This window comes from Triticum urartu, chromosome 7A (assembly GCF_056163025.1).
Source record: "Triticum urartu cultivar PI428250 chromosome 7A, HENAU_Tu73, whole genome shotgun sequence".
Taxonomy (NCBI): domain Eukaryota; kingdom Viridiplantae; phylum Streptophyta; class Magnoliopsida; order Poales; family Poaceae; genus Triticum; species Triticum urartu.
Window position 1 is genome coordinate 696596897 of NC_141879.1, and position 13627 is coordinate 696610523.

General features: G+C 47.0%; 1 pseudogene; it reads left to right on the top strand.

Annotated features, from left to right (window-relative positions):
- The first annotated feature begins 1984 nt into the window (after nucleotides 1-1984).
- LOC147961681 (uncharacterized) lies at nucleotides 1985-13249 on the top strand (annotated as a pseudogene).
- The last annotated feature ends 378 nt before the right edge of the window (nucleotides 13250-13627 follow it).

The window sequence follows — 13627 nt, forward strand, 5'->3', positions numbered from 1 at the left end:
AGGGTATATTATTAGAAGATATCCATATATATCAGTCAACCTAGGGTGCCTCGGCATCGATAAACCCTAAATGATAAAAGCTTAGCTTTTAGGATGCCTCGGTGTTGACAAACCATAAATTATAAAACCTTGGCTTTTAGGGTGCCTCGGCGTCGACAAACCCTAAATGATAAAAGCTTAGATTTTAGGATGCCTCAGTGTCGACAAACCCTAAATGATGAGACCGTGATCTTGTTCCTTGAGAATAACCAACTTTTTAACCAAACTTTTTTCCTATTTAGAGCAAAACATGGCCCACAACGATGAGGCCGGCGATTCGGGCAAGCAATTCTAGGAGCTGTCCCAGGAGATGGAGGAAGAACCTCACCGCTATGAGGACGTCGCGGAAGACATCGATCCTGACTACACAACCCTAGTGGCATCGGGGATGACACCACTGATGGTGCCGCCGAGGATGCCACCATTGATGATGGAAGCGCACACACAGATGGCAACCAACCGAAGAGGCAACGGAAGGACTGGCGCCCGAACGTGCTCGGTACCGTCAAGGAGGAATTTACTAAAGTGAACTCCAACGGGCATCCAACGGCACCCAAAGAATTAGTCAAGGGGTACTCGGTTCAGCTCGGGTGCATTCTCCGGAGCACCGTCCCGATCAACACCGAGAACCTAACACTAGTAGAAAAGAGGGCTTTGGTTCAGGCCGGGTCAGCCCATTAGTCCCGGTTCAGTCCAGAACCGGGACCCATGGGGGCATTGGTCCCGGTTCGTGAGGCCAGGGGCCTGCCGGGCCTCGTGGGGGCATTGGTCCCGGTTCGTCTGGCCCCTTTGGTCCCGGTTGGTGGGACGAACCGGGACCAATGGCCCCCGCTCCTGGCCCACCACCATTGGTCCTGGTTGGTGGCTTGAACCGGGACCACCGGCTTCCCTTTGGTCCCGGTTCATGCCACGAACCGGGACCAATGAGGTGCCTATATATACCCCTCGCCCGCGAGCAGAGCACCATAGTGCTCTGTTTTTCTCTGGCTGGCGAGGGGAGGGCTCTATGGTGCTCTAGCTCACCTCCTATGCACATGAGGTGTTCGATGAAATGCCCAAGCCACACTATTTAAGCTTTCTCCTCTCGAAGCTCGACCTCAAAGCTCCATTTTCCTCGAGATTTGTCTAGGTTTAGCGGCCCGTCACGTCCCATTCCCGTCTTCACCGCCGTCGATCGCCCGCACCGATCTCGTCGCCGGCACCACCGTGGTGAGCCTCTTGTTCTTATCTTCTTTCTGAAAGAAAAAATTTCTTACTTTAGATAGATATTTGTCTACTTTTCTTACTTTTATTATTGCTTGTTATTATATAGTGCGATGGTTTTGGTATCCGCCCCCGTCAGCCCTCGTCCTGGCTATGATTCGGATGTGGTATATATATTATCTTTTTATAACTATTTGGTTCATTTATTGTTTATGAAAATTATGCCGACCAACATGACATAGATTTTATTTATCCAGGAGGTAGTTCAACCGGAAATTCCAACCGACCCTATTGTCGAGAGGTTAAATTTAGTTGAAGAAGAAAACAATTACTTGAAGGAAAAAATAAAAAAATTGAGGAGGAGAAGATGATATTGGAGTTGCATGTTGCGGATGTCGTCGATGATCACAAGATCAAGATGGATGCAATGCGGTTGAAGATGAGAAAGATTAGAAAATATGCCATTCATACCGAGGCTTGGTATCATTATGCCGTTGTATCAATTGTTACCTTGGTTGCAATTATGATCGCATTTGTTTTCACATTGAAATGTTTTACATAGTTTCAATGTATGGTTTAATTAATTAGATGCTCTGGAGAGCTATATGTTGTTAGATGAGAACTATGTATGTACTTTGGTTTTAATGTGATGATGAACTTCTATTAATTTGGTCACTTAATTATCTATTCATGATGTTTTGTAATGGTTTTTGACACACTTAATTATATATAATGCACGTAGATGAACCGGCAATGGATGTACGGTGACAGACACACCTCCGAGTACATTAAGGGCGTGCATGATTTTCTCAAAGTGGCTGAGGCAAACAAGAAGAATGGTTTTATATGTTGTCCATGCCCTAAATGTGGGAATACGAAGTCTTACTCTGACCGGAAAATCCTTCACACCCACCTTCTTTACAATGGTTTCATGCCACACTATAATGTTTGGACGAGGCACGGAGAAATAGGGGTTATGATGGAAGACGACGAAGAAGAAGAGGACGATGACAACTATGTGCACCCTGAATACGGTGATGCTGCAACGGGGGAAGCTGCTGAAGATCATGAGGAACCAAACGATGTGCCCAATGATGCTGCAAAGGGGGAAGCTGCTGAAGATCATCAGGAACCAGACGATGTGCCCGATGATGATGATCTCCGCCGGGTCATTGTCGATGCAAGGACGCAATGCGAAAGTCAAAAGGAGAAGCTGAAGTTCGATCGCATGTAAGAGGATCACAAAAAAGGGATGTACCCCAGTTGCGAACATGGCAACATAAACCTCGGTACCATACTGGAGTTGCTGCAGTGGAAGGCCAAGAATGCTGTGCCTGACAAAGGATTTGAGAAGCTACTGAAAATATTGAAGAAGAAGCTTCCAAAGGATCACGAATTGCCCGACAGTACATATGCAGCAAAGAAGGTCGTATGCCCTCTAGGATTGGAGGTGCAGAAGATACACGCATGCCCTAATGACTGCATCCTCTACTGCAGTGCGTACAAGGATCTAAACGCATGGCCGGTATGCGGTGCATTGCGGTATAAGATCAGACGAGATGACCCTGGTGATGTTGACGACGAGCCCCCCAGGAAGAGGGTTCCTGCGAAGGTGATGTGGTATGATCCTATAATACCACAGTTGAAACGTCTGTTCATAAACGAAGAGCATGCAAAGTTGATGTGATGGCACAGTGAGGACCGTAAGAAAGACGGGAACTTGAGAGCACCCGCTGACGGGTCGCAGTGGAGAAAAATTGAGAGAAAGTACTGGCCTGAGTTTGCAAGTGACCCAAGGAACGTATGGTTTGGTTTAAGCGCGGATGGTATTAATCCTTTCGGGGAGCAGAGCAGCAATCACAGCACCTGGCCCGTGACTCTATGTATGTATAACCTTCCTCCTTGGATGTGCATGAAGCGGAAGTTCATTATGATGCCAATTCTCATCCAAGGCCCTAATCAACCCGGCAATGACATTGATGTGTTCCTAAGGCCATTAGTTGAAGAACTTTTACAGTTGTGGAATGGAAAAGGTGTACGTACGTGGGATGAGCACAAACAGGAGGAATTTAACCTGCACGCTTTACTGTTTGTAACCATCAACGATTGGCCCGCTCTCAGTAACCTTTCAGGACAGACAAACAAGGGATACCACACATGCACACACTGTTTAGAAGAAACTGAAAGTATATACCTAGACAAATGCAGGAAGAATGTGTACCTGGGCCATCATCGATTTCTTCCGACCAACCATCAATGTCGAAAGAAAGGCAAGCATTTCAAAGGCGAGGCAGATCACCGGAAGAAGCCCGCCATGCGTACGCGTGATCACGTACTTGCTATGGTCAATGATTTACACGTAATCTTTGGAAAGGGTCCCGACGGACTAGTTGTTCCGAATGACACTGAGGGACACGCACCCATGTGGAAGAAGAAATCTATATTTTGGGACCTACCCTACTGGAAATACCTAGAGGTCCGCTCTTCAATCGACGTGATGCACGTGACGAAGAACCTTTGCGTGAACCTGCTAGGCTTCTTGGGCGTGTATGGGAAGAAAAAAGATACACCTGAGGAACGGGAGGACCTACAACGTTTGCACGAAAAAGAAGGCATGCCTCCGAAGCAGTATAAAGGTCCTGCCAGCTACGCTTTTATGAAAGAAGAGAAAGAAATCGTCTTTGAATGCCTGCTCAGTATGAAGGTCACGATTGGCTTCTCGTCGAATATAAATGGAATAATAAATATGCCAGAGAAAAAGTTCCAGAACCTAAAGTCTCATGACTGCCACATGATTATGACGCAATTGCTTCTGGTTGCATTGAGGGGGCTTCTACCGGAAAAGGTCCAATTAGCCATTGTGAAGCTATGTGCATTCCTCAATGCAATCTCTCAGAAGGTGATCGATCCATAAATCGTACCAAGGCTAAGGAGTGATGTGGCACAATGTCTTGTCAGTTTCGAGCTGGTGTTCCCACTATCCTTCTTCAATATCATGACGCACGTCCTAGTTCATCTAGTCGACAAGATTGTCATTTTGGGCCCGTATTTCTACACAATATGTTCCCCTTTGAGAGGTTCATAGGAGTCCTAAAGAAATATGTCCGTAACCGCGCTAGGCCAGAAGGAGCATCTCCATGGGCCATCAAACAGAGGATGTCATTGGGTTTTGTGTTGACATCATTCCTGGCCTTAAGAAGATAGGTCTCCCTAAATCGCGGTATGAGGGGAGACTGATTGGAAAAGGCATGCTGGGAGGGACCTCAATAATATGCAGGGATGGATATTCTTGGTCTCAAGCACACTACACAGTCCTACAGAACTCTACCTTGGTGACCCCGTATGTCGATGAACACAAGAACAGTCTGCGCTCCAAACACCCAGAGCAGTGCAACGTCTGGATTACATGTGAACACATCAGGACTTTCAATAGTTGGTTGGAAACACGTCTCAGAGGTGACAACACTGTTTGTGATGAGATGTACTTGTTGTCCAGGGGACCGTCTTTGACTGTATTGACTTACAAAGGATACGAGATAAATGGGAATACATTTTACACGATCGCCCAATATCAAAAGAGCACCAACCAAAACAGCGGTATCCGCTTTGATGCAGCAACCGAGAGGGGAAATGACACATATTATGGTTACATAGTGGACATATGGGAACTTGACTATGGACATGATTTTAAGGTCCCTTTGTTTAAGTGCAAATGGGTCAATCTGTCAGGAGGCGGGGTACAGGTGTAGACCCATAGTACGGAATGACAACAGTGGATCTGAAAAATCTTGGGTACACTGACGAACCGTTCGTCCTAGCCAATGATGTGGCACAGGTTATCTATGTGAAGGACATGTCTACCAAACTGAGAAAAAGAAAAGATAAGGAAGCGAATACATCATACGATGAGCCAAAGCGCCACATAGTTCTTTCAGGAAAAAGGGACAATTGGGAGTGGAGGGCAAGACAGACATGTCTGAAGATTATGAAAAGTTTCATGAAATTCCTCCCTTCAAAGTCAAGGCTGACCCAAGCATGGCTACGGCGAAGATTATCCATGGTTATGGCGCAATTAGAAAATGACACAAGCGAAGAGGGGAAGAAGAAAGAAATAGAGGAGAAGAAGTGAAAATAGTTATTCTATTTTCTCTTCTTCTCCTCTATTTCTTTCTTCTTCTATTTTCTCTTCTTCTTCTCTATTTCTTTCTTCTTCTCCTCTTTTTTTCTTCTTTTTTTCTTCGATCTTCTCCTCTATTAATATCTTCTTCTCCTCTTTTTATTTCTTCTTCGTCTTCTTATTTTTTATCGGATATGTCATTGTCGATATACCTCGTGTCCCGATAACTTCAACACGAGGGGGGGGGGGGGTTCGACCTACCCCCTCCCCGATAATATTATTTTCCCATGTATGTATGTCGTCGTTGTCGATATAACCCCCTCCTGGATAACTTCGACCGTGATAACTTATACCACGGGAGCACCCCCCGGCCCTCTCGCTCGACCAAAACTCTAGAGGACACCCAAACCCTAGAAAAAAAATGATGTCGGTCTCCTACCCCCTCCCGCCGCGCCCCTACCCTTGAAGCGTTGCCTAGGCCACCCCAAACCCGGAATAAGCTAGGTCTACGTTTGCCACTAATAAATCCACATGCTGTCATGTTTGTGTAATAATTGCCATGTTGTAATATTTGCAGAAACAATGGAGTTCGGACGAGACGAGGAACAAGAACAGGTGTTGGGGGACATAATCTTAGCTAGATGTGATGTCATGTCGTATCTTAATGACAATGATGGTCTAGAAGCAGAACAGGGTGAAGAAGAAGCAGGCTACGGTGATCGAAGAATGGAGGAGGAAAGACATGATTATGATGGCTCCGGTGACCCAATGCTGGTGCAAGAAGGAGCCCGTGGTGACGGCTCCGGTGACCAAACAGAGTCCGGCCAGGTAAATATATTAGTTAAGCATGTGATGACTAGCTAATTGATGCATTCATTGTTTTGGTATGTACACATATTAATTAACTCTCATCTAATTCTTCTTTTTTCTAGCCCTCCGGATCGAGCACAACTTCGGTAAAGAGACGAAGCCCGAAGAAAAAGTTGCGCTCGGATGAAAGGTTTGAGATCACAGCAATCGCGCGCGACGGCTAACTGATTGAACCCATTCGGACAAAGGAAGCATTTTCTGCTCAGTGCGGGGTTCTTGTTAGGGACAAGATCCCGATCAGCATCCAGCAATGGTATAAGCCTAAGAACGAAGACCCTGAGGTGTCTTATGTCAATGATATGCAGAAAGATGATCTTTGGACTAAGCTGAAGGCAAATTTCACCCTACTGCTAGAGGAGGATCCGGAGAAGCCAGTTAAAGAGCAATTAATCAAGTCTCATGCTCTTAAGAAGATGGCAGACTTATTCAGGAGGTGGAAGAATGAGCTGAAAGTGTTTGTCGACAAAGAAGAGACACCAGAATTCATCAGCAGATATGAGAAGATTTGAGATCACTGGCCCGCATTTGTGGCCTACAAGACATCAGAAAAGAGTAAGAAGATGTCGGCGACAAACAAGAAAAATGCTGCAAAGAAGAAGCTTCACCATCGCACGGGGTCAGGTGGCTACCTCAAAGCCCGGCCTACGTGGGCCAAGGCTGAGAATGATCTGCTTGATAAAGGGATCAAACCAGAGACAATGAACTGGCCAGACCGTTGCCGGACTTGGTTCTTCAGGGCTGGCGGAACCTTGGACCCTGTATCAGGGAAATGCGTTTGGACGGACGAGCAAATGAACATACCAGTCAAGAAGCTAAAGCACTATATCGATGGAGCACAGCAAGGGATGTCCGTTCCAGACAGAGAGAACGACGAGCTCACAATGGCCCTCAGGAATCCTGAGCACCCTGGACGGACACGAGGCACGCCAGGATCCGTTCCGTGGAAGGCTGGTTTTCCGGACGCAGGCGGTTACAAATGCCAGGAGTGGAGGAAAAAAGTGGAGCATGCCCAAATTCAGACGCTGCACGAAAGGGTTCAACCGCTAGAGGAACGAGAAGTAGCTCGCAGCAAGCGACCTGCCGAAACTACCCCCGAAGCTACCCCGCCATCTCAGCGGAGAAGCAGCGTGGCTTCCACCGAGCTGCTTCAACCGGAGCATGTATTAACCGCTCCTGCTAGCTACCCCGTGGATGCTATCATGGAGTCTCAACATTGCCACCTTATGACACAATGCAGAACTTCAAAGTCAAGGCGGCTGTCGGCTCTGTTCGACCTACTGAACCCGGCGCAACTTTTCACTGTAATCCGATTCCAGAAGGATATGCCAGGGTGACGGTGGAAGAAATAACGAAGGGATTTGAGGACCTCCAGCTTGACTACCCTACCGGTGAAGGGGAGACTCGGCTGGGTTCTTGTCTATTGAGTCCATGCCTATGGCGGAAGGAGCTCATCAAGCTTCTGAACTGGACGCCTGCGCCTCCTCCTCCTCCTCCTCTGGCGAGTCAGGGCACTCCGCCTCCTCCTCCGCCTCCTGCTCCGCCTCCTCCTCCGACGAGTGATCAGGGCACTCAGACTCCTTCTCCGGCGCGTGGCGGCACTCCGCCTCCTTCTCCGCCTCCGCCGGCACGCCCGAGCAGCCAGCCTCCTCCTTCTCCGCCTCGTCAGCAAGGGCGGAAGAGACCTGCCGCCGCTCCGGCTGCTCCGGCGCGTCGTAGTCCTTCTCCTCCGCCTCGTAAGCAAGGAAAGAAGACAGCCACAGCTGCTCCGTCTGCTCTGCCGGCGTCTAGCAGTACAGCCAGAGGCGGGAGGCAATACAGATTCGGTCCTTCTCTGAAGACTCTAGAGAAGTTACCATACGAGAGGACCCCGGAGGATAACGCCAAGATCGCGTGAGCCGAAGTGAGGAACTTCTTTTAAGGGGTGAAAGCAAAGAAACATCCACCTCCGGAGGAGAAGGTAGATCCGGTGAAAGCGAGGCGCACTCTAGCTGCCCTGAAAAAACCAGCAAAGTCTCTGCCGAAAGGCAACTATGACCGCATTATTGCAAAGTCATTTGTCGAAGTGGAGCGGTCGGTAAGTACTGTCAGTGATCAAAGGTTAAAAGAACGACGAGCTGGGAAAAAAATTTCCCAGCTCGGTGAACAAGCGAACCAATCGTGCCCCCCGCTCAAGGTGCCTACTAATGATCCGAGGATGGTGCCCGGTTATAGCAATCTTGGAGATTACCTGCCCGACAATGTACATCATGAGTTCTTGGAGGTGGAGGAACACAAATACGAGTACGGGAAGTCTCTCGTCAAAGATGAAAGATCTCTAACAATGATGATGCGAAGATTCCATGATTGGTACATGAAAACTTGCAGAGAGTCTGGGGGGGAATACTTTGACGCTCAGAGTTAGAGAGGAGCATGACCTCGTTGGAATTGGACTGTTGAATGTTCCATTTGAGGAGTTCTTCCCGTTTTTCAATCAAAAGGCCCTCGATAAAGCAATAGTCACTTGCTACTGTCTGTAAGTAGTACTACTTCTGTCATTAAGTCTCTCTATATACGTCAGCTCTTTCATTCCATGTATTTATAATTATCCTCACTATATTATGCAGATTGAAGATCACCGAATTGAAGAAAAGACAAATCGGTGATATTGGGTTCATTAACACAAATCTCATAGATGCAAACAAGGTTAAATATCATGTCGAAGATACCGAGGCCAACTTGCTACGATCGTTGGTAATAAATGAAAACAAAGATATAATACTCTTTCCTTACAACTTCAAGTGAGTGTTATTGTCTTGTGCATATTCGGTTTCCCTTATTAGTCTAGGTTATAGTAATGTAGATGAGTTATGCATGCGTGCGCAGGTTCCATTATATTCTCCTAGAGATTAAGCTTGAGCAGGGACTAGTAACTGTCTTAGACTCGAGACGAAAAGATCCCCAGGAGTATGCGGGCATGACTCAAATGCTCGAGAAGTAAGTTAAATCAATCATTATCCACCATATTAGCAACTTTGTTCATTTCCTGATATATCAAGTAATTGTTTTCTTTGTCTGGCGGGGTTTGGAGAAAATTCACCAAAAAAGCTCTAGGACTGCCGAAGAAGCTGCAATTTAGACATCCGAAAGTAAGTACTATAGTAACATGTTCCACGCATCTCCTAGTGATTCAAGCGCTAGTTTCATCAATACCATTTATAGCATGCTTGCTTATCAGTTTGATTGACCTCTATTTCTTGTAAAGTGGGAACCCGGGAATAATTATTGTGGATACTACGTTTGCGAGTCCATCCGCCACACGACCTGTGAATGAGGGTACTCTGGCGAACAATATGAAGTGCGTAAGCAATAATATTCACAATTTTATTTTATTACCATCATTTGTGTTGAGTTTCATTTATTCATATATATATATATATATATATATTGGCCCCCTTGTTCAAATTAGATGTTTCGGATGCGGGATGAACTCCTAGCAATCCCGTGTTCCATGGTAATCCGATGCCACCCACCGTGTATAGGGTTGACCTGGTTCGGGTGCTGCCAGGCTGCGACGAGTTGTTACCTCCGATTCGACCCGCTGGGCCCGACGAAGATGATGTGATGACCCTCAGTGCCCGTGTAAGCTGCCCCCTGCTTTGGCCGAAGAGCCAGATTCGTTTGGGGGCGGGGGACACCACCCCACAGACAACACCTCCAGTTATGCCGGCGCCAAGCCATGGCAAGTCCGCCGCAACGCTACCGGACATGCCGGACATCCCTATGGCACAGGATCCGAACATGCATATGGCACAGGATCCGGACGACGACGACAACGACGACAGTACATTTACCAACGTCGATAAGTACTTCGCCGAACATGGGTACGGTGACGAATTCTTCGGGCCTCCTTCTCAAGAACCCAACCCTGAAAAAGACGACCGCGATCTAGCTGGTACCACGGAGAAACCCAATTGCAACAGGCGTCGTCTAGCATTCAGTTCTCAGGAGACGCCTCCAGCTGCCGCCTTCACCGAGCCTCAGACAGCCGAGGTGCGAAATATTACCAGCCCCAACACACTCAAGAAGGTGGTCTGTGATCAGAACTCGATCCCATTACAGCAGAAGAAGAAGGGACGCAAAAGAAAGAGTAACAAGGGTGCGAGCCAGCCGGCACCGAGTACGATCCGTGCTCAGGACAGGCCACCTTCACCTAAGGATATCTCGAGGAGGGTGCATGTGGCGGGTAGGCCGATGCTACCGACTAATCTGCTCAATGTTGCAACCGGTGCTATGCGGAGTCTGCATGACAGCGTTCTTTCTTTGGAGAAGCGGCGTCTCTCCGAGAATGATCTGGCATACCCGGTTTTCGTGGCCAAGGTGCCAGAGCGCCATCGGGGGTATGATCGTCCTGCGGTTTGATGACATCTTCGCTATGTTTAACCTTCATCCGCTGCAGTACACCATCGTTCGGCTATTTTTGCTGAGTATGGAGATGCGGATCATTAGAGACAAGACCCCGAACATCATGATAGTCGACCCCTTCTACATGCATGCCAAGCTCTTGGGCAATGCTGGGGACCGGCAAGTCGTGAGTTCATACCTCGAAGGCGTCATTCTGGCAAACCCATATAAGGATAACTTCCTAGTGCCTTACTTTACCGAGTAAGTCATCCCCTCACCGCCCCGTAACATATGATTTCTTAGATTTCGATCGTTCTTTTTTTCTAACATTCCGTGTTTTGAGCAGTGACACACATTGCACACTCATCCTCTTAAGCCCGAAATATTCCATGGCCATGTATTTCGACTCGGACCATCAGTCGAAGAAAGTCTACACAAATATCAAGAAAGTTCTTGATGATGTTCTCCCCGGCTATGCCAGATCTGGAGGCACCTTTACCAGGCCAATTCGTAGGTACGGCAAGCACGTGTTCACCCACAATACGACGTTCCCGTGCGTCAACCAGCCGCCTGGCGGTCAGAAGGATGCCTACTACACCCTCCATCACACGCGGGCGATCGTACGGGACCATAATCACCTTCTGCTACCAAATAATCTCAAAGATTGGGCCGCAAGCTTGTTGGACATCCAGGACGCGGACATCAGACAAGAATTCTTTCGCATCCGGTCGGAGTTTGCGGAAATCATCCATCAAGATGTCCTTCGTACCTTGGGGCGGTTCTACCTCAGATATCAACCGTCCAACAGTGAGATAGAAATAGCGCTACAAATGCAGGCTGACAACGCCCACGATTTCATGACCACCACGATAGACGGAGGCTTCATCCATGCTCCGGTCCCTGAGTCGAGTCGAAAGTAGTGATGCTATATGTAGTTCTGAAATATCGATTGGCTCATGTTGTAATTAAACTTTAATGAACTTGTATGTCTCTTTGGTTTGGACAGTCGTTCAACTTATATGTAATCGATGCTATTTATTAGTAGGACCATGAATCGTGCTATTAATGTCTTGCTTTTCTCTTCTGATCCTTTTGTTGCATACTTATATATTGCTTATGTATTGTCTGTGAATTGCTACTAACGTTTTGTTTGGCTAGTGCATAGAGATGCCGTCGTATGTCGTGTACAAGGGTAAGGTTCCCGGAGTCTACGACGACTGGGAGGAGTGTCGGAGACAGGTTCACCATTTTAGCGGTAACAGTTACAAAGGGTACACCACTAGGGCGGAGGCGGAAGTTAGATACGTGCGCTATCTAGCGGGAGAGAGGAGGGAGAGTTGGAGGAACCAGATGAAGACCAGTTTATCACGATGATGCTCATCGTGATGACCGCAGGTCTCTTCTATGTGATGGTAGTTTGGATGATCGATATCGATTTGTAATGTGAAGACAAACTCGCTACTCGCGGTCTCGAGACTTGTAATGTTCTAACTTTGTTCAGTATTTTAAATACAGAGACTAATATGATGAATTGTATTCGGAGACTAATCTTCTATTGTATTCGATAAATCTGATGTTTATATGTTGTGCTCTCTATATTCTGTGCAGTAATATGTTTTGTAACCTGTGCAAATATCAGAAAAGAAAAAAATCCCTAATATTTATACTAGTGGCGCACCACTCAGCACTTTAGTGCGCACTGCAAAAAGCACACTAGTGGCGCATCATCAACTAGTGCGCCATTAGTAAGCCAGAGCAAATGGGTAAATATGGCCCTCTGGGAGGCATACTAATGGCGCACCGTGGGATATACTAATGGCGCACTGCGTGGTGCACCATTAGTATACCAGATACTAATGGCGCACCTGTGGTGCGCCATTAGTAAAAAAATTCTAATGGCGTGAAGCTAGTGGCGCACCTGTAGTGCGCCATTAGTAGCCAAAACAGGTGCGCCACTAGCAGGCCTTTTCCTAGTAGTGCGGCCCAGGCCAAAACGCGCTACTGCTAATTTTTTTTATTTTTCTTGCATTTCATTTTCCACAACTTATTAGTTCCCTTTTCTTTTTCTTTTCATTTCATTTTGCAAAACATCCTTTCTTTTCCCTTTTCTTTTACTTTTTCTTTCATTTGCACTTTTGTTTTTCTTATCTTTCTTTTGCACTTTTCTTTTTCTTCCTTTTGCACTTTGGGGATTAGTTTGTCAGCTTGGGCGACGACGACGCTTCAGACTGATCTTCTTCCCTCTTTTGTTCGTTGTCGAATAATTGAGCCCATGGTCGTGACTTTTCCTTCTCCAGGGATTACGATCTTTCCTAGGTAATGTAGTCTTCATTCTTCTTTTGACATATGTTTCGTCGTCATCAGCGTCATCTTCCCTCATCGGATCACCATACTGGTCATAGTCTTCCTCATTGGCGACTCCATCCATCCCGGCGATGCTTCTTTTGCTTCTCTTCACGACAACACGGCTGGGATTGATCAGATTAGTTATGAAGAAACATTGTGTCACGTGTTTAGCGCGTACCCATGGCTCAATTTTGGCGATGGCGTTGACGGTACCGCTATCGGTGTCGGTTTTCTCTGTGTACATTCTTAGCCCATCTGACACGGAACATCGTCGCGCTATGCAATCCAGAGTAGTTAAGCTCCCATATCTCTTCGACCCTTCCGTAATATCTTTCAATTACATTCCCGGTCATGGCTTCCATCGTCACCCCTGGGTTTTGGTCATCACTGTTTATATCTTTCTCCTCCGTGTAGAACATGTATCTGTTGATATCGTATGCTTGATAAGTCGCGAGTTTGGTCGAGGGGCCATGTGCTAAGGCGTATATGAGTGTTCCGTTTGGATAACCCTCTTCTGGGGGATTAGCCAGAACTCACTCTTTGAACCAACACACGAAAGTGGAGTTGTGCTCTCTAATAACTTCAGCATCCGTCCTGTGCACCACAGGGTCACGGTACTTCTTTGCGATGGTCTCTTTGTCCAGTGTCACGAAATCTTCTAGCACATCTAGG